Source organism: Xyrauchen texanus, chromosome 29 (assembly GCF_025860055.1).
Source record: "Xyrauchen texanus isolate HMW12.3.18 chromosome 29, RBS_HiC_50CHRs, whole genome shotgun sequence".
NCBI classification, from domain to species: domain Eukaryota; kingdom Metazoa; phylum Chordata; class Actinopteri; order Cypriniformes; family Catostomidae; genus Xyrauchen; species Xyrauchen texanus.
The window spans coordinates 25,504,852-25,528,209 of NC_068304.1; the positions used below are offsets into that span (position 1 = coordinate 25,504,852).

A 23,358-nucleotide genomic window follows, 5' to 3' on the forward strand; every position below is an offset into this window, starting at 1 on the left:
GAAAGGTACAGTGAAATACTGTAGCAGTCCATAGTTTCACATTCACATTTTGTGTTCTTTCTCACCTAATCCTATCGTCTGCCTTCAGAAGATTTGGAATATGATGCACAAGTCACATGAACTATGTTGCTTTTATGATATTTTTTGGCCTTTTATAAGCTTTAAAGTGAGACACTATCTTCTGCAAATGTATTCAAAAGATGAACCCGAATATTCATTAAAACATCTCCTTTTGTGTTCCACAGAAGACGGACAGTCATACTGGTTTGGAAGGAAAAGAGGGTGAGTAAATTAAGACAGAATTTAAATTTTTGGGTGAACTGTACCTTTAAGGAAATAGTTCTCATTGGCGCAACCCTGATAACTAAATTATGAATGCTAAAGAAAACTAAATAAATAAATGAAATGTGTGCTAAAAAATTACATTCTGTATAGAGTTGCATTTCTGTAACACAGCAGAGTGTCAGTGTGAAAGTACAGCATGAGCCTGCTGTTTCAGTTACGTTGCAGCTTTGCTTACACACTGCTTATGTGTGCAGTGTGAAACTGGCCTAACTCTGCCCACAGTGACGTATAGAAATCAGCTCTTTTCCAAGCCAGTGAGTGAGCGAGCACAATGATAAAAGAGCTGAAATTGCAGATACATCTCCACTCTTTACACCTGCATTGTGGGAAATGTATGCATCATGCTAAAAATAGACCAGGACTGGCATTAGGGCCAGACATCAAATTAACAATAGTTATCGACCAGCTATTCTGAAAGGAATGATCTACTATTATTGAATTTCAATTCAGCATCATTGTTTAACACTGTTCTTGATGGGAAAGGGCTTGTCTGGCATGCTGTGACTTGTCGGGAATGTAATGTGCTCTTTGCTGCCTGCCTCCAAGTTAAATGTGATTTAAAACAGCAGGAACATTGGTGATTGTTGAAAACAAGATGTCGTCTAACTGGCTGAAAATTATTAAATGCAATCTTGTGCCTGTTCAGAAGAGACCACAATCTATATCTACCCACAATCTAACATCTATGACTCATGTCCTGAAGACTAGATCGTGGATTTTAACTGGTTAAAAATGGCCCAAAGAAATAAGGGTATTAGGAGGTGCATAAACAAGATGGCTACTACTTCCATCTTCCATGGCAAATATCCGCCATGGGTGGTTCTAGGAGTGGACTTTACGGGGTTAAGCAGTGAATGTTTTTAATAAAGATCAGAAAGTTTTTTGTCATTTTGCTTTGTGCATTAAGTGCTAATGGTCATTTTTGTCACTAATAAAATCATTTGTGCACAATGATTATTCTGTTAGTTTATTCTGCACCAAAGCAAAGGTCAATTAAATTATGGCGAAGCGATTCGTTCTGCAGACAACCTCAAAGAAATGATTGGAACCTATTATTTGATTTTTGGACAAAGTTCCTTTCCATCAAAATGTAAGTACTGAATACTGTATTTTCAAGACACAATTCTGATAGCTATTATTGAATAAGGGTGTTGGGACTATCTCTTTGTTTGACCAATGACAGACATGGGGTGTATTTAGAAAGCTGTTTTGAAAACAAATTTAGTTTTGCAATTCCATTTGGTGGTCGCAGAAATTACATACTTCAGCTTGAAGGCACAACCAAAGCTCCTTTATTAAAACACAATGCCATGAACCTCACAAAATTCCACAAACCAGCAACCTTTTTTTTCTCAGAAGCATTCATTTAACTTGTTACTTGTAAGCAATTAAATAAAACTTAAAAACACTTGTTGAGTCAATGAAAATATCTAAATGGAATGTAAACAAATGAGTTATTTTCAAGTTAATAAAGTTTTATTATTTTTAGGTACTGTATTTTAAAGTATAGTCACACAAACACAACAGGGGAAATGGCTTGTTACATGAATTGGCTTGTTACATGTGGAAGGGACACGTGTTTGAATCTATTTCAGTCCATTTTCAAACTGTTAATTTTATTTGTTATTATGCTTAATGTGTTCATTCTATAATTCATGTATGGACTTTAAAGCACATGCATCTTCTGCAGTTCCTCCACATTCCAATAATATTTAAAGATTTACTTCATATAATGACAACTTACAGGTGTAATATTTCAACTTCCTTCCCATATGCATACACAAATTGTCTAGGCGTACATGCAGTGCCTACTGTGTCAGCTCAGTGTTCTACTTCCCATTATCTCATCATCATTAGGAAAGGAAGGGCAGCAAATGAGAAAAAACTGCAATCAGGGCATTTTTATTGCAAAGCCCCTTAATTGTCTTCTCTGTGCTGCTGCTCAGGCAACTTGCAACTATCTGTGCAGCCCAGACAGAGACCGCTTGAGATTTCCTCAACGGCATGTCACTAACAAAGGACAAAAGAACTGGAAGGGAAGAGAGGGAGCTATTGGTGGAAAATTGCTGAACTGCTGCAGTGGCTAGAAATAAAGAGAATTCTGTACTTGTTAAAAAGACCTTGCATCGGAAAGCTGAAGTAATGAAACGCAGAAAGAAAGAAAGAAAGAAAGAAAGAAAGAAAGAAAGAAAGAAAGAAAGTGGATTTTTGGGGGGAAATGCATCTATTGTGCTTGACAGGAGATTCCTATAAAGATTAAATTTGGCCACACTAATCACCAAGCCTGAGTATATTTGCTGATGCCACACTATAACTAAGGCTAAACTGAATTCTGATATTTATGATCTATTCAGTATATTTTCATTCAAATTAAACTAAATCCACGAATAATCCAACGTGAATTTTCTTGATAAAAAATATGATCATGCCTGGTAACATGTAAAATGGCTAGAAATAGAATTTTATCTTAGCGTAAAGCTGACAATTTAAGTTTTATTTCTATTTCTTATGCTCCAAACTTTCTTCAAATTTCTCTGTCTGCTCGTAAGACTGTAACACGTCATAAGAAAGTCACCGCTGTTCAAATCCACTTTTGATCGCATCATTTATATGTATAAATCTTTTCCAACTGAAAGGACTAAATATTAAATGAAACAAATTAAAATAAAATGCAAAGTAATTTCATCAGTACTCAAAATACTTTTTGAAATGTAACTGTATTCTAAATACCAATGATTTAAATTGATACTGTAGTGGAATACAGTTACTTATATTTTGTATTTTAAATACATATTCCCGTTACTTGTATTTTGTTCCCCAACACTGATAATGACAGATTAGTCCACTATCTCCAAGAACTAAAGACATTAAACAATGGACAAATTGGATTCATGTCAAAACAGAGAACAGCTGATCATATACACACAGCACACAAAACAAGAAAAATATTTGGTTGCTTCACTGATTTAAAAAAAGCCTTTCATTCAGTTTGGCGTAACGGACTCCTCCTAAAATTGATTCAGAGTGGAATAGGAGGAAAGGTTTATGATTAAATTAAGTACAAATACAACAAATGTTGCTTTAAAATAAACAACAAAAGGACTGAATATTTCAGCCAGAATAAGGGAGTTTGTCGAGGTGCTGCATCTCCATGAAGTTGGCACCCCATATGATTAAATCATTACCAAATATATATAATTTGTTTGTGCTGCGTTTGGGCTGATTTTATCCGCAAAAATTAATGTGTGTATTGATTCGGTATTAGAGATATTAGACCTAATGTTTTTGGCTGTGTGATGTCACTTTCCACCCCGTGTCATCCAAATCGTTCTGAACCGGTGTTGTTCGTTTGAGCTCAATTTATGCCTTTAAAAGAAACATCATAACATTTTCCTTTCTTTGTATTTAGCAAGATAGCTTTTGGGAGCCATGAAATCGTGCAGGCTAAACCCCATGTCAATCACTCTCACCTGTCTCTATCTCACTCTTTCGCTTCTTGTTTGTGCCATGTTTGGTATTGTTGAAGCATTAATTTTGGGCAAAGATTGAATTTTTCACACCATCATTCTCCAAAGGTTAAAAAAAATAAAAATAAAACACATTTGTCAGTTTTTGCGCTGCAAATTATTATTTGTTTATAGGCATTATGTGACATTGCTGACCAAATGCTTTATATAGGTAATTATTTTGAGTTTTCACAAGTAAAAAGCCATAGTATTCAGCTCTGAATTTGCTTTTATACATTTTAATTTTGCTAGAAGCTGGAGCAACTTGCGCTGACTGTTTGTGTAATTCCATATTCCAGTATGGTAGCTAATATTCAAAATATTTGTTTCAAATTTCAGGGCAATGTTTGAAAACATATTAGATGCTGGAATGCTTTGTTGTTGCACTAAAATTACATGCAGCGCCACAAAAGAGCAAAACAATTAACAGTTTAGGTTCTTTTCAACTTGATATGGTGTTTAAAAATCATGAACAAGCTGTCAAAGAAGTCCATCTAGCGCATGTTTACATTAAAATAAATTATAAAACAGTGCAGAAGGACACAAAAACGTGCTCAATGTGAACGGCCCCACACTTGCCTAAATACATTATTATTTGTTACTGCACATTTTATAATTTCGAGTATAAAGTCATCGAAACTGAGAAGTAACACAAAAGTATGGAAATTATGCAGTGACAAAAACAAATTAAATCAGAAACATCTTATATTTGAATTCCTTCAGGTGTAGCCTTTTGTCTGTTCCAGATCTGCACACTCGGCTCATTTTCTCAATCAACTTCAGGTGCATCATGGGATGCTTTTTAAACAGTATTGAATGCTTTCATATGCTGGACACTTGTTGGCTACTTTTCTTTAAAAAATAATATTAAATATATAAATAAAAGGTTTGTATAGACATCTATAATTAGGCACAATTTATTTTTGAGTACAGAAATAATCCCAAGAGTTTGACCATAAGTTTTAGATCAAAATGTTTTACAATTTTGAGCGACAAACTTAGTCAGTATCCTTTGGACTGGTTGTGTTTTGCTATTGCTGTAGATAAATCTAGGATAATTGAGTTAATTTTTTTTTGTTAAAGTTTTTAAGCTTAAAATAACCATTTAAAGTTATATTAATAAGTACTATTTAGAAATTTTATCAAACATTTTGATCAAATTAGCAAATTAGGTAACTTTAGCTGAAAGGTGAATTGGTTTCATCCCAGGTTTAAATATCAGACCAAATCTGAAATTTCCTCCTGACAGAGAAAAAATAGATGTGTTTGAGTTTGATGGGAGAAAGATTAAATATTTGCCAAAAATTAATGCTTCGATGATACCAAACACGGCACAAACCAGAAGCAAGCACAAACGATAGACAGGTGAGAGTCATTGACATGGAGTTTGGCCAGCACGATTTCACGGCTCCCAAAAGCTATCTTGTTTAATACAAACAAAGGAAATCTGTATGATGTTTCTTTTAATGGCACAAGCTGGCACAAATTAATCACAAATGAACGGCTGTTTGAAACCCTGTTTGATGCGATTAAGGCCACATGGGGTGGAAAGTAACGTCACACAGCCAAAGAAATTATGTCTAATATCTCAAACATAGAATCAGCACAAATGTTCATTTTTGAGGCACAAATCAGCACAAACATAAAAAAATGGTATAGATTTGGTAATGGTTTAATTATATGGCGTCCCAACTTCTCTGAGGTCAAGGCTGCAGCCTAAGCACAACTTTATTTAATATTTATATAAATGAATTGGCCGCAATGCTTCAAAACTCGAGAAATCAAATGTATTCTATATGCAGATGACCTGCTGCTCTCACCTGAAGAGGGATTACGTGAAAGCCTCTCGATTCTAGAAAATTACTGTAGTAATTGTGCCTTACCAATAAACATGGAGTCATGAATAAGTCTAAAGAAAAAAAAAATCGTCTTAAAAGACAAAAAATATGTTTTTACATTTGGGGGAGGAATTATTAGCCATGTTACCATTTACAATTATTTAGGTATGACAATCTTGGCTATTGGACAATTTTACATGGCTGTAAAGATCCTATCAGGCAAGGCTCGTAGGACATTTTACAGTGTAAGAAAAATATTCAAATTTAACCCCCCAATCAAAATGTGGCTGAAAATATTTGACAGTGTCATCAAACCCATCTTTCTGTATGGCACACTGTAAACCCTACAGTTGTCATTACTTTAAAAAGCAAGTTGTCGTATTCCTGGGCAGATTCCCTCTCTTGATTGACATTAAAAAGAGAGCCAGTAAATTCTGGTTCCATCTATCAAACTCTTCCCCAGACCATCACTGTGCGTTTATACACAGAGCAGCACACCCAATGAGTGACCCTTTACAGTATTTAGTGAACAAACACCAGCTAAATATGTCAATTAAATTCAGGCAGGCAAAATTAAAATAAATACAAAACATTACTCAAGAAGAATATATTCATCAAGAAAATTCAAAGAAATAAACATATGATCCTATTTCCAAAAATTAAGAGAATATACACTGACATCATATCTGACCAAAATTAAAGACTACTGTTACATGAAGCTCCTTACAAAGTATTGTGTGAGTGAGCACATCAGGCAGTATAGACGGGCCGGCACAGGCAGAACTGAAGAGCCAGAGAGGACAGACTGTGTTCACACTACACTCAAGGAGTCATAGAGGATGAACTTCACTTCCTCACTGAGTGCAGTAAATATAAGACCATCAGACACACATTTTTAAACATGTAGAACAGATACTGCCTGAATTCAGCAGATTGAGTAATGCGGAGAAACTTTCACATGTTCTAGGAGAGAAAGCGGAATGTATAGATTTAGTAGAGTATGTCTTCTTGTCATGATCTGAGGGAGAGAGGGTGACCCCTCACTAAATACTGAAAGTGTCAGTTTAAATGGTCTGCACTTATATAGAATGTTTTTAACCTTAGCGGTTTTCAAAGCACTTTACACTGTGACTCATTCACCCATTCACACACAAATTCGTACACCAATGACTGCAGAGCTGCCATGCAAGGTGCTATAGCCTGCCATTGGGAGCAACTTTGGGTTCAGTGTCTTGCCCAAGGACACTTCGGGATGTGGTCATGTGGGCCAGGAATCGAACCCTGCGATCAGTGGCCAACCCGCTCTACCATTTGAGCCACAGCCATCCCAATTTCAGTTTAATTTACTGTTACTCATTTTTCTCTGTAGTTCATTTTCTTTACATTTTGTGCACTTACCTTTATGATGAGTATTATTATTATTTAATTATTTGACTTTTTTATGTATGTAATACATCTTGTTGTTGTTATTTTCTTTGTTGATGTTTTTTTTTTTTATTTATTTTTCTGTTTGTTTGTTTGTTGTTAAAGAAAGCTTTGGCCAGCCAGTAAAGCTTTTTGAATTTGAATTTGATTTATTTAATTGAGAGAGGGAGAGAAAGAAAAGAAAGAAAGAAAGAAAGAAAGAAAGAAAGAAAGAAAGAAAGAAAGGCAAGAAGCAATAACCATTGATCTCAAATAACCATTTTGCACATTACCTGAAATAATGGAACAGTTCACTCAATAATTAAAATTTCTATCATTATTTACCCTCCCTCATGTTGTTTCAAACTCTTTTTTTATGCTGTGGAATACAAAATGAGACATTTTTAAGAATGCACTGGTCACTCTTTTCCATTCAATTGCATTGAATGAGGACTGGAAGATTAAAGCTTCAAAATAAACGCAAAAAGCACCTTACACGTGTCATCAAAGTGATAGACATGAATTGCTCTCCTTTGCACATAATGAAAAGTAGTGATATCCGATTCCGATTGTTTTTTTGTTTTTTTTGTCAGATTTTTTAAATAAACTGATTGATCTGGTTCACAAAACTGGTCGGAATGATTCGTTCACTAGAATGATCTAGTTCTCAAGTTCAACTCATTGACTCAATGATCCAGTCACAGCGGTTGTGGAGTTAAAGGAATATTCTGGGTTCAATACAAGATAAGCTCAATAGACAGCATTTTACACCATGATGTTTAGTACCACAAAAATTTATTTTGACTTGTCCCTCTTTAGTTTAAAAAAAGCAAAAATCTAGGTTACATTAAGGAACTTACAATGGAAGTAAATAAGAGCTAATGCATCAATGTTAAAATACGTACTGTTTCAAAAATATAGCAACAAGACAAACAATATTTCTATAAATATCCATACATTTTAGTGTGATTACACTTTCTGTGTAAAGCTTTATTCAATTTAATTCAATGATTTAAACAGCTTTACAGCTAAAATAATACAAAAGCTGCAAAAAAAAAAAATAAAACAATTATGTAAGTGCTTTAATAAAATTATAGCCTAAGCTTACATGTCTGCATTTAACCCTGCCAGCCTTTGTTTTTTTTAAAGAAAAGAAGGGACAAGTCGAAATTATATTTTTTTGTGGTAATCAAAATTATGGCACATATGCTGTCGATTGAGTTTAACTTATTGAACCCTGAATATTCCGTTAACACCTCACTGTGGGGAAGATTATAATTAACTAATAATTTAATTTAGGCCTTTTTCTCTTTCTATGACTTCAGAAGACTTGGAATAAAGCAGACAAAATGTATTGATACTTTTATGTGTTTGTACATCCTTTATGAAGCCTGAAAGCCCTAGTCTCCATTTATTGTAAAGGCATGAACATTTCTGACCAGTACTTAATTTTTTCAGATTAACATTTTTATTGGTTAATTCTCAAACATAACACAGAACAAAGCAAAATACACATGCACAAAGTCAACCATTATTAGGCTAATTATGCCTCCGTGAGGGTTAAAGGCTGACTGCAGGGGACCGTGCGGCAGAGAGAGATTGTTTACAGACATTGATCACGACCCGGATCCGCCCTCCGCCCTGCCACAGAGGCATAACCAATTGACTTCCATCCTCTAAGAATTATTTGTCTGCCAATCATTAAACTTGTTTGGACCCAGCCTTTTGTATATTTGTCACCTACTTTAATAACCGTCCCATCACCCAATATACATAGTCTGGGGCAGTGTAACAGATGTTCGTATTTAGATCAAAAGTAGGAAGTGGTAGACGGAGATTAACTCAAAACTTGTTCGTTTTACAGTGCAATGGTACAGCTTAACACGCACACAAACTCTACAATATAAAAGATCAATGGCAGTGCCCAACATACATGCAGCTTTTCAGCTGGGCTCTCTCTCTCTTTCAGTGAACTGGGCCGTCTTTTATCTCCCCCTACTCTCACTGTGAACATGGAAACATTAAATAGACAGTTCATCTCAGGTGGATGTCCTTACCGTTCTCTCTCTCCCCAGATGGGCGCTCGACCATGGCCTCACCTCCACAGGCAGAAAGAAATTTGAGTATCTAAAACCTCACAGATAAAATTCTGGACTCTTAACCAAAATTCTTAAATCTTAGCACAGAACCACAGAAATCCACCCTCCAACTGATATTGCCAGCAGGTAGGTATGACTTTTAAACCAAGCCTAAACAATCTAGAGGGAGTCCAGTAGAATCAATGCAAAATCTTAAACTGAATAAGGCGTACCTTTGCATCCTTAGACATACTTTGTTTTGTTTTTTTATCCCCTTTTTCCCCTTTTGGAATGCACAGTTCCCACTACTTAGTAGGTCCTCGTGGTGGTGCGGTTCTCACCACAATCTGGGTGGCAGAGGATAAGTCTCAGTTGCCTACGCTTCTGAGACGTCAATCCATTCATCTTATCAGGTGGTACGTTGTGCATGACACTGCGGAGACTCCGCATGTGGAGGCTCATGCTACCCTCCGCAATCCACACACAACTTAATACGTACCCCATTGAGAGTGAGAACCACTAATCGCGACCACGAGGAGGTTACCCCATGTGACTCTACCCTCCCTAGCAATCAGGCCAATTTGGTTGCTTTGGAGACCTGGCTGGAGTCACTCAGCACACCCTGGATTCGAACTCATGACTCCAGGGGGGGTAGCCAGCATCAATACTCGCTGAGCTACCCAGGCCCCCTAGACATAGTTTTAACATTTTTACAAATTCTTTCCCACTCCCCAACCTCCAATACCAAGTTTAAACTTCTTTCCCATAATAACCCCTGAGTACGTGGGTACGACTACATCATTACCTCTTAAGGCCCCATCACCAAGATTCTGAATCAACGAGGAATAATATACTGATGCTTCATGCCCCTTTTCAAAGGCTGTGAGCACCATATGTCTGCAGCCTTAGGCGGCTGTCACCAAAAATAGTACAAAGTAAATGGCACAACTCTAAATACTTGAAAAACTGAAACCTAGAAATCCCAAATTGCTGTGTTATATTTTCAAATGATCTCAAAGCTCGGTTTTCATAAAGGTCATCAAGTGTAGCAGCACCCCTCTCAATCCATTCTTTCCAGCAAAAGGGGGACTTGGCAGGCAGTTTCATAAAAAGACTTTGCAATGCCAAGATTGGGGCAAGGACCGCTTGTTCAATGTAGTACAGGGGAAGGGCTATCTCAGGTGGAAGAGACCAATGGGCCACATATCTAAGATTCAAAACATAGTAATAAAACAACATTTTGGGGAGGATGGTCTAAGTAAATGTAACACTGTTAATGATGGGCAAGGAGGAGGCGAGAAACGGCTTGTCAACATAAATCATAATATTTAATGAAACTCAAAACCAAAAGCATAAACAAACACACACGACGGACATGCCCCCTTCATCAGGCTGATTGGGGACCGGGCGCGTGATATTCCGACCCGGCCCCGCCCCCTTCAGCTCCACAGTAACTTACTGAAATGCAAACAAGGTTGTTTACCATTCCAAATAAAGGACTTAGATATTATTATTTAAAATAAGAAAGAGGAACTTCTAAGGGTTGAAAGATAGTAGTAGATAATACAATTTTGGGATACAAATAATTTTTATAAGATTGACCTTCCCAGCCATAGACAAATGTAGTGAAGCCCCCCTATCCACATCACATGATAACCTTTTCATGAATGGGTCCAAATTAACTCTAAATAAATCTCTCAAATTTGTTGGAAATAAAATGCCTAAATACTTAATGCCTTGCTTGGGCCATTGAAAGGCACCAGGTTGGAAAGCTGTGGCAAGTCATTATGCTGTCAGAGCAAGAGCTTTCGATTTAAAATATCCTGAAAAATTGTACTAAAAATGTATCTACTTGGGTCAGAGCCAAATAATAATATATCATCTGCGTAGAGTAGACGTTTATGCACCACACCTCCAGCTATAACACCAGGAAAATCATCCTATTTACTTATTGCAGCTACTAATGTTTCCAGGGCAAGACAGAACAATAAAGGGGATATAGGACAGCCTTGCCAGCTTCCCCTACCAAGAGAAAAAAATTATCTGAAATTAATCCATTAGTTATAACTCTTGCTAATGGTTGTATATAGAGTAACATAATTCACCCAATAAAAGTGTTCCCAAACCCATACATTTCCCAAATCTTAAAAAGATTTTGTGGCAGGACGGAGGGCGGGGCCGCCAGTTCGAGAGAGAGATAGAGAGAGTTGCACGCAGCCGTCTAAATGTGTGTATTCTGCATTGGGCCAGGACGGCCAACAGTGTGAGCATCACACAGAGCTGTGTGTGTGCCGGTGTTCCTGAATGGTAAAAAGCATTCTTATATTGTGTTTAAGTTGAACAGTTTGTCATTAAAGTCCTACGTGAAGTGTTCACCCGGTTCCCGCTACCTCCTTTGATAGGGAAGGCAGAGACCTGCCATAGACATTTACACAGAGTCAGTAAAGAAAGGTGAACTACTGCCAACCATGATGCAAGCCCTGATCAGTCTCATTCTAAAAAAGATAAGGACCCAAATTATTGTAAAAGTTATCATCCAATTTCCCTGATCCAGTTAGATGTAAAAATATTGTCTAAATTTCTGGCTAATCGATTAAGTAGAGTAAATGCATCTATTATACATATAGATCAAATGGGTTTTTTTCATGGTCGTAGTTCTTCTGATAATATTAGACAGTAGCGAATGATCAGAACCTGATCGCTACCATCTCGCATGATGCCGAGAAGGCATCTGATAGTGTGGAATCGGACTTAATTTAAATTTGTAACGTAGTCAATGGAAAGGAGGAGGTGAGAACCGGCTTGACAATGTAACTTGGTTTGGAATGAACGTGAGTAAATAATGACAGAATTTTCATTTTTTGATGAACTATCCCTTTAACTTTTACTCACTGTTCTTGTTCCAAGAGCAGAATAATTAAAATGTTATTTCTCTCTCTCTCTCTCTCTCTCTCTCTCTCTCTCAAAGCATTACAAAATTATATTTGCATATAATCAATGAAAGACAACACAAACATTTTTCTAAAAGCATCCAAATCCATCAGACAAGCACACCACTCCAGTGAGCAGGACACAAAGACCTCTGCAGATCATTTATTCTCACAGCACAGATCACAGCGATGAGAAAGCCAACACACAAATGCCTCTGGGTCAATTTGCTCTGCTAAAACGGGAAGAAATGGAGATCTTTACTCTGACAGCTCCACAAGAGAAGGAACTCTCCAGCCTAGCAACAGAGATTAAGAGTTATCATGAGTTGAAAGAACAGGGGTGGGCAACATGAATACAAAACAGAATAGAGTTATAAGTGGACATGTGGATAAGGTTTGAGGTCTTGTTCTGTTTTCTGATCAAGAGCAGAGCTTAACTACTAAACTGATTTGAGGACTATTTTGAGCTCTGATCAGATTCAATGAGTTGGAATGAATAAGACATAGATATAGCTCTCTATGATCTGGGATGACTTAACATGCATTGATAGTCTCAGCCTCACACAGAATGCCCACAAACCATTTCTAGACTGTCTGATGCTTATTGCATGGTGGGATAATTTGCACTATGCAGGAACATTTACGCCAAAAAAACAAAAACAAAAAAAATACACATGGGTTTATATTACATTCACTGGTTCAAAAATGTAATTGTGGATAATGTGTAATGCATTGTGTTGAACAAAAGAATGCAACAGTCAGAAGATTCTAAAATATATTTTCCGAACATTCTTAGTATTTATTGAGTACAAGGTGTTTGGTTCATAATAAAAAAATAATAATAATACTGTTATGTTAATTATTGAGCCAATTTGATTAAAGGATAATATAATGTCTGAGTTTATGCAAACTAACACAAACAGATGATAAATAGACAGATGATTATGATTATTATATTAACATGTCAGTCAGACAGTTCCTTCCTAAGTGGTTGGTCCTTCATCCAAAAATAAGTTACAATGTGGACCAGATTTTATGCAGATAGTAAAAAGTTTGGCTATGCGAGACTACTGAACTAACCCCACAGTTACTAGCATTCCTTGTTGTGTATAAAAAAAAAAAGAAATAATTAAAAGCTGCCACTAATTTTTTTACGGTGATGCCTAAATCAATCTTGAGATTGTGTCATGATAGTCTTGGGTCAGCGTTTGAAGCTGTAATCTCAGAGAGATGGGTCTCTGGTGATGTATGTGCTACTTCAGCAAAGCAGCTGGAGATAATCATCTACCTTTGTTGACTTGAAAAGGCAAATTTTGCTAACCCTGCTTTTTGCATGCATGCCCAATCATCACCAGCTAATTTCACCCACCACAAGAGCGGCCTGCGTCTACTTTGAGCTGCTCCCCTCCGGGTCTCCAAGCACCTTAATAAGGTGTTAGAGATGCCACTCAAGCACATGAATATGACCAACAAGCCATGTCGAATTGTTTATCCTGCAATCAATTGAGGCTTTTTCCCTGTGCCAGTCACTGAATGAAGGAGCTGTACTGTAAAAACAAATTGTGTGAGTTTATATGATTTTCACAGTATATTTTACAGTATTTCTACAATTTATTACAACAAAAAAACAACTATATACTGTGAATTTACATATAACAGGTCCATTCAATTTCTGTAATGTAGCAGTCCTGTGTTGTAGATTCACATTTCTCAAATGTATATTTTTTTAAATGGCAATGTTTGTAAATTGTCACCATTGTTGAGTTGTGTATGCTGAGTGCTGAAATCTGTGCATACTTGGTTGCCAACTCTACAAAATGTTATGCAATAACAGGTCAATCATATCACAGCATGGCATTGCAAGCATCACTATCTCTTTGTTTAATTACAACTTTATTTATTTCTTACAAATGCACCATATAGTGAAGACTATCTTAATTGGACTTGGTAAATCTCTAAATTGAAATAATTGTCTCCCTGCAGCACAGTGCAAAGAATAATGTTCTTTAAGCACAACTGCACCAGCCTGGAGAAAATTGTTTTTGCAGTTTTGCACCAAAAGTTTACCGCCTAGGAATCAATACAGCACATCCATCGTTTTTGGTTTTTATTAGATTGTCCAAGTGGATGAATAACACCATAAACTGAAAGTCTTATTCCTTTTCAGTATACTGGAAATCAAGACTTATCAAGCATTCATACTTATTTCTCTATCATACACCAATACTGCCTACACAGCACAATGCAGGCTCAGAATACAAATGGTTATCAATACTGCAACCGTGCACAATCACACTTTAACGCAAACAAGCCAAGAAACACAACTCTCCCCATTGAGCTAGGCAATAAAAAAAAATCAGCAGAAATTAGTGTTTAATGTAAAGAAGCAGCAATGGTACAATGGTATGGTATTTTTATATTATTTCATTTTAAATCTAGATACTACTGAGCCATATCTAGAGACCAGTATATCAAGACTTGGGGTGGGCTCTTTTGACTTTGGCTATTAGGTAACTACCAAACAATGTACGAAAAACTCTCAGAACACCTTAGCAACTGCATAGCAACATTCATTGTTGCAGCGAGTTTTGCATGTGCAAGCAACCACTCACAAAAATGTCTAGTTTCAAAGAGATTTGAAACTGGCCCACATCCAATATCTAAGCTTTATCTCCTACTCTGACATATGCACATTTTGCAATATGGAGTGGGTGTGCTCTGCATGAATAAGTGTAAGTCTGTTAGCATCCTGCCTGCTGCACTACAGTGAGTGTATGGCAGTTTACATCAGTCAAATGAATGTTATGAGTATTGAATATCCTCCTTTAGCAAAATAGGACTGAAATGTCAAGTTGGCCTGTACTGTGCTATAGTGCAGCCCATCAAATGAAGAAGGGAGTGCATGACCATGACCTGCATTTATGAAGCCTATGGGCTCTATTTTCATGACCGTGCTAGGCACAGCACAACATACAATGACTACATTTTAGCTCATTTTCCTAAGAGTACTCATTCCAAGACCAATGTCCATGCCAGCACAAAGCACAAATGGGCGTGCATAGGAGTGTTTGTGCTACCTGTGGTTGTGTGCATGCAAACTGTGGGTGTACTGTATGTTAATGAAGTGGCACAAAGCATAATTTGTTATTTTCCTGAGAAATAGGTAATTGTGCTAAGACGTTTGAGAAGCACGTCTGTTCTCGGAGCAAAGTCTAAAATCAGTTCCTGCATTTTCAATTTGGGGATTCCACCAGCATGTGGAAATAAAGTTCATGACCAAACCACATTTCCATTCATATTAAAGGAGAGTGTCACTGTCAAAGAAATATGCCTGATATTCAAAAAGGATGCAGTTAATGTGCAAGAACATATACATTTCTATTCTTTAAATTCATTGCATACAGCCTATTTACATAACTCAATTCGTATAAAGTTGCTGTCTTTGTTCATTATCACTCGTGCTTGACAGGTAATAAACTATATAATAGCACGCAGATGGTGCAGTATCCAGAGAAACACAGAATTAAATAGCTTTGCGCATGCAGTTTTGCTAAACCCACTTGCGCCTAGAAAATACCAAAACATCATGGCCATGCCCACCGACTTTGTGTGTACCATATGATATATCACTTCGCTTAATTCACTAAACATAGCACTCTTAAAAATAGCACTCTTATACACGTAGCACTCTTAAAATAGGGCCCAATACATGCAGTAAATTATATAAATAAATCCTTTAGTCCTAGGCTTGCCAAAGACATGTGAGTCTTGAAATTATGTTACCACTGGTTGGTAACAATGACAATCTATAAATTAGTTACTACTGTGGTCTATTTGGCCAGAATATCCTGCAGATACCTGTATATAAACTTTACAACGTTTGACCTTATCAGACTAGCAATCATTGTGTCTAATGTTGAAGGACTTTTTCACCCAAAAATGAAAATTTGCAGATAATTTACCCACCCTCAGGCTATTCAAGATGCATCGGAGTTTCTTTCTTCATCAAAACAGAATTTAAGATTTTTGGATTTCATTTCAGGCATCCTCCTTTAAACAGTGCAAGTGAATGTACTTCACTTGCATTGTGACTTCACTTGATGGTCCAAAATGCATATTTAGGGTGCATCAAAATAATCCACACAACTCCAGTCGACACATAAAGTTCTTCTGATCCCAAACAATTCATTATTTTTAGAAAAAAATTATACTAATATACTTTTTAACTACAAAAGTTGGCTTCCGTACATCTCTGTGATGAGCGCTCATGAGAGGGATAACGTTGGCTTGTTAGTAAGTCACACGTGGAGGAGAAGGCAGGAAGCACCATTGTTTACAAGAGAAACTTGCACAGACTACATACCAAGCGTCATTCACAAACCAAAGCAATATAAAATTAAAATACAAAATAATTTCCAAATAATAATAAAAGCATATCTGCAGTAAACAACCATCCTTTATTTCGGAGCAATGCCATTGTTTTATCTACTTGTGCTTTTTCTTAAGCAGAAATATATAGGCTATATGACTATCGGGAATTCAAGCCACACAAATTGTAGTTAGTGAAACCAAGTACAAGAGCATTTACTGAGATTCACAGGATTTACAGGGTTTACACAGTGAGGTAAATTGTACATGTGATATCACACAGAAGAGAAGCTTCACAAACTGAAGAGGGATTCACAAGGTTGATGTCTACAGAACAGAAGAAGAGGTAACATGCGAAACAGCAGGTAAACAGATATCAACAAAGATAGGGAATCTAGCAAATACAGACAGGTAAATTGGCACTGCAAGTCCTTTGTGTGAGACTTGACAGTGAAGTGGCGTGAAGATGAGTTATTTATGCAGGCAGTGATGAGCGAGTGAATTGAGTGCAGGTGTGGTTAATTAGAAATCGGGCGATAAGGAGCGGAGTGCTGACGGAGGTGCAGAGCCCGAGGGAGGCATGACAATGACAGCTTTCACACATAACTGAGTTTGCTGGAAAAACAGCATGGGCACAGCTGATGAATTCAGATATTGACCCTTTGTTTATTTCGATCGTCTGAAATCCTCAGGGGTAAAATGTTCACTGCACACCCTCCAAACAAGGGTTTAAACGAGATGGCCTTCGTAGGACAAATTGAAACGGAACGTAACATGGTTGCTATCACAGCATGCCACTTGTTTACAAGTGCGAGCGCTTTGAGTGAGATGGTAACAAATTCCTTCTGGAAGGGAATGTATGAGATGTATGAGGTACATTTTAGGAGAGTTATAAAGATGTAAATGAGTAACGAGAAAAGAAAATAGATTTTACAGGTGTATTTTTAGTCTAATACTTTATTTTAATTATATATTAAAATAAGTATACATATTATATACTCTGCACCCATCTACTGAGGTACTTCAGCTTGGGAATTCCTTGCGTTTAAACATCATATTTACAGACAAATTGGTGCCATACTTTTTTTTTACATTTACGTTAAAGCAAAGAATTGTGGGTTGTGAGCGCCCACGAGGGATACACCTCATGCATCCTCCGAATTCCCATGAAAGAAGGTCACATTCAAAGTGTCCTTCCTCGCTTTTCTGAAACGAGACGTATGCGGCCAACAAATGTGACCTCCGGAGGACGCATCCTTCCAAACAAGACACAGCCACAGTGACCAATTTTAGGATAGACAATTACACATTAATATCTGTGTTTAACCCTCCTGCTTTCCCACTCTTTCTTTCTGCTCTCCACTGATGTAATCCTCTAGTTCAGTCTCAATGTGTTCTCTATGCCAGCCAATAGCATCTCTCCTGCACCGTGACAAGTGTAAACACCAGCCATGCACTAGTGACGTTGCTCTTCATGAAACATTCAGGCATAGCACACATTTTAATATTTAATATCCCAGCATAGAAATAGTGTGTTGTGTGGAATGATCTGTGAGCAAATTCTGTGACAGCAACAAGTCTCGCACACACATTCACGAGCAAACACACATGCATGACAGCGCAAGTGCACACACACACACACACACACACACACACACACACACACCTGAAGAGCATGCTGTGTAGTATTAAGTGTAGAATGACTAGTAAATCAGCTGAGAAAAAACAACTCAATCTATGAACCAAGGTTATTATAAACTAAAATAAAACTATAAAAAAAATTTTTTCGCAAACTGAAATAAAAATAATAATCAACATAATTGGAAAAACTGAAACTAAACTAAAATACATTTTCATGGCTGTGAAAAAACTCAAATAAAATAAAATTAATCTTAAAAAATAGTTCGTTTTCGTTTTGTGGTGATTTTTAAACATTTAAAGCCGCTATCACCTTAACATATTGATGCCACTAGGCGGTGATACAAGCAGATGGTCTATTGCCCTCATTACATTAGCAAACACAGAGCGGGAGGGAGTCACTACAGTACATCATGGAGAGAAGCAAAGCAGGTAGAAAACTAGAGTGACCAGAAGTCGGTACCGGTTTTACGCCTGACGTGTGTCCCGGTGTCCCGTCATTTCTATAAAAGATGTATTGTACCTGTTTCAGCTGTTAGGCTCACTGATTTATTTAGTTTTTATTTGAAATTAAATCTCCTCAACGTCCTTCTTGGTATTGTGTCTGGTATCGATTGCAGATAAGAGAAGATCTTTTATTGCATTGCACAATGATTTGACAGTAATTTTATTTTGCAGCAATCTGCTCAGATTACCATGACAACGACTCGTGCACTTGGCGCTCTCTGCTCCTCTCTGTAATCATCCAATGCAAATTAGAAATGCCCAAATGAAAATGCATGTTGAACAAGCTGAAAGAAGCCAATCTATTTCTTTGCACAACATGTGAAAATGGAATTGAAATGTTTTGCTATCACTGTAAATTTCCACTTTCCCATGGCCACAGTGTTAAATAAGAGATTGCTGGTCATATTCATACAGCTGTATTTTTTTATATAGTACAAGCACTTAAATGTGGAAATGTGGAATTGTACTGTATTTTAACTTCTTGCATATGTTGTGTAAAAATGTGTAGCTGACAAGAAATTTCAAGCACTGACAAGTCATATCATTATTATCCATATGAAATCATATGGATAGAATAGGCTATATGGAATTTGTATATTTTACAAAAGATATAAAATGTGGTTAAAATCATATAAAACAATATATTAAAATAACATTTCAAATACTAAAAGATTTTATATTGAATGTAGCTACATATTTTAATACAACGTGTGTATATATATATATATATGCTACAAAAATATTTTGTATTAATTTGACAGAAATCTTATGATTATGCAGAGAGATGCACCGATTGCAATTTTCTTGGCCGATTTCGATTTCCGATTTTTTGCAAGTGTGACCTGCCGATACCGATTTTTTTCAGATTCCGATTTTCTTTCTAAGAACTATTATTGACCACATATACAAACAAAATCTACCTTTCTTCAATGCTAAACTTTATTTTCATAACAAAATTAATTATTAAACATTACAATTTCCCCCAGTTACAGGATCTTCTCTCACTTAAACAACTCTCAAAATAAAGTGCTCTGTGACTGGAAAGAGGTAGAAATAACAATTAACTGCAAATAAGTTGCTTTATATAACAGATGTAATTTCCCACTATTTTTATAAATGGACCTTTTTATCTTTATTACTCGTCTAACAAAACAATTCCAAAGATCTGAAAAACTGAAGTGTCCAATACGCTCAACTTACGTTAGATGTCCAAATATCAGTTGTAAAACTGAGCACTGCTTCAGGAACGGCTTGTAACTTCATACCTGTCAACACTCCCGTTTTTCCCGGGAGTCTCCCATTTTGTTATTTCTCCCAAAAAAAAACTCCTGTAATTTGTATGGCCGAAACCACGTTATATGAATAATCACATCAATATATTTTTCCAAGGTGGTCCAGTTGCCAGATCTTGAATGAAACGCATCCTACTCACACAGTCAACACATCATACACATTACAAATCATTTGTGACCACAAACTGGCAACCTACAATCCATTTGCGCTGTTTATATCTGCGCAGGCAGTAGACACGGAATGTTAAATCAAGCATCGCTGGTAGATGGGAGGAGAAGACTCAGCTGGTGCTCCGGTGAAAAAAGCTAAATGTACATATAAATTTAACAACAACTGGATGGAAGAATTGAATTTCATATCCCGAAGCCATATCGACAATGCCCACGCCTTTTGCAATGTGTGTCGCACTTATTTTAATATCGGACACGGTGGGAAAAATTACTTTACTCAGCACATTAAATCAACAACAGCACAATTTGTATGTATTTAGCCTGCCTCTGCCATCCAGCAGCCCCCTTCCCCTCTTCCGGATTTGTGTACCCAAATGTTGACAGATAACAGGCTGCGTGTGTGACATGACACGAGATTAAACAACTCGGGCAACATAACGTCGGAAAGTACCTCATACTCTGTATCGAGGAAATGTATCCGAATTCTGATCCCTCTGTCCTCAACTATGGAGAACTGCTGGTCATCCAGGACCATGAATTCCATAATTTTCCTCGTAATTTTTCTCGCTGCTCATATCAAGGAATGATAGGAGAGGCTGCTGACTTGTGGCTGGCTCTGAGCTCTGGCTAGCTATAGCCGCTTTCACTTTTTAGCTTCTTTTTTTAAAATGGGCATTTTCAGCTGGGTGATTGTGTTATAAATGTCTAATTAGGTTTGTTGATCTGAAAGTTATTGTTTTGGTTCCCCCACGGTTTACTTTGGCGAACTTTATGTATTCTTCACTCACACAGTGAAGATCTTCCACGCCAATGACATGTTTACATGCGGCTGTGACGTTATTGCCTGCGCCGCTGGCAACAAAACGGACCGGCTTGGAATCGGACAAATGTGAGGCTGACCGGCCGGTCACCGATCCGGGCCGAGCATGCGGAAATTCGGCTAATTCTGGTCCCTGGCCGGTCGATCGGTTCATCTCTATTATAAAGTGATGGTGAAAATAAGTAAGTGTGTAAAAGGAATGAAAGGAGAGATTGATTTAGAAATTATAGATTTAGACAGTGGGAAAAAGATATGTTTTTGTTTTCTTGGGGAATGGGGAATTTGTATTTAAGGAAAGTGTAATAGAATACTCCTGCCTTTGATACTGCCACTATCAAGCCACTTTTGAAGAGTCTTCCATTTTGTTTTTATAAGACTCCTGAAGTTTACACACACACATTCTGGTTGGAAATCAGAACTTCCACCACTACTTTGACTGTCTCATACCCAACGGAGCATAACATGGGTCAGCAGAGGGGACTCTTATATAATATATATAAATATTAATATTAATATTTTTAACCAAACCAACACTTTTGGTGTTTTTAGTGTCTTGGAACAGCTGTTTGTTTTTCAAAGCTAAGCAGCCAGCAATAACATGTCACACTTTACGGCAGTAAAAACATTTTCGTTCTTCTTTTCTAGGTAAATGGTTTGCACTTATATAGCGCTTTTTTAACTGTAGTGGTTTTCAAAGTGCTTTACACTGTGAATTAATTCACCCATTCACACTTACACACCAATGACGGCAGAGCTGCCATGCAAGGCTGGGAGCAACTTGGGGTTCAGTGTCTTGCCCAAGGACATTTCGGCTTGTGGAGTCATGTGGGTCGGAAATTGAACCACTAACCCTGCGATTAGAGGCCAACACGCTCTATCACCTGAGCCACAGCTGCCACAGCCGCCTCATAGGTGGATTAAAATCCTCCAAAATAATTAATTTACGAAAAGAGTAAAAGTCCTCGACCTGGCATGATGTACATTATTTGTCAAAAAGATTGGCTTTCTTTAGAGTAAACTCAAAAATGTTGGTGCCAATAGTTTTCTTATGTCCTCTGAACTTATGCCGATATGCTTCAAGTACCTGCTCATATGCCCTCAAAATTGCCATCTTTACAGCATCATAATTCAAACTGTCTTCAGTAGTAAGAGCAGAACAGATCTCTTCAGCCTTACCAGTCAAACAAACTTGTAAAAGTAACGAACACATTTCTTTAGGCCACCCTAACAAATTAGCAAGCCTCTCAAATGCAGTAAAATAACTGTCGACTTCTGTCTCCTGAAATGGAGGAACCAGCACTATATTTTGCTGATATCAAAAATGGGGCATGAGAAACTGAAACTGTTGAAGCAAAAGGTTGTGGAGTCTTAACTCTAGGAGGAGATGGTATAATGTTTGGGGAGGGAGCAACCCCATTGCGTTCAACTCTAACTGCCAAAGCTTGACCTCTTTTTCAGCCTCAATTCCCAGTTTTCTTACTGCCAGTTGAAACTTGTGATCTGCCTTCCTAGCTTGAACTCTTTCATCTGCCTCCAGTTGTAATCGTGTTAAACAAACCCGGAGTATTGCATCACCCAAAGAACTCACAGAAAGGGATGAAGTTGGGTCAAAAGTTGGTAAAGCTGTTTTAATTTTAGATTCAGGTTTATTTATTTATTTAATGTATTAATTATGTAAACACTAACTCGCTCTTGCTCCCTCTTCTTGTATGGATAGAATGTGTAAAACCAACTATTGGGCTGAATTGAGTGGGTTGTGTTAATTAGTACTCACAGGTGTTGGAGGTTACTAGGAGGCCTATATTTTGTGGCTCATTTTGTGGCTTTCCATGAAAGGGAAAATAAGAGTTTAAGTGTTGGAGAAAATATTCAGCCTTAGATTGACTGAAATCTTATGATTATGAAGTGATGGTGAAAATAAGTATGTGTGTGTGTGTGTAAAAAGAGGAAAAAGAACTAAAATAGAGAGAAAAGGGATGTTTTTGTTTTCTTGAGGACTGGGTCATTTTTATTTAAGAAAAAAGAGGAATAGAATGGCAGGAGCCTTTTTGTTTTTGTTTTTTTATTTCCTGTTGTGAGTTCAGTGGGCTGGTGCTTGGAGGAGAGCTGTTTGATCGGAGTAAAATTTGAGCTTGACACATCTTGAAGAGACTACCATTTTGTTTTTGAAAGACACCTGAATTTTAGTTGGACCCTTTCTCACACACACACACACACACACATTGTGGTTGTAAATCAGAACTTCCACCACTACTTTGACTGTCTCATACCCAACTAGCATAAGCTACATTACCTCCTCCCCTATATGAGCCTGACTATACCTGAGGGGGTTGTAACACCATGTCTGGGACTTCTATTATGACATAGTTGAACCATTATTGGAACGACTGCTTGTGTTGCCAATGCATGATGTTAAAACAAAGAGAAAAGAAACAATATAATATCCATTAATTTATTCTGA

At 37.1% G+C, this 23,358-nt stretch overlaps 1 protein-coding gene across 2 annotated transcripts in view; it reads right to left on the bottom strand.

The window, feature by feature from the left end:
* The window catches only part of LOC127623394 (FERM domain-containing protein 5-like), a 175,740-nt gene that overhangs the window by 137,841 nt on the left and 14,541 nt on the right, over positions 1-23,358 (bottom strand). The window lies entirely within an intron of this gene.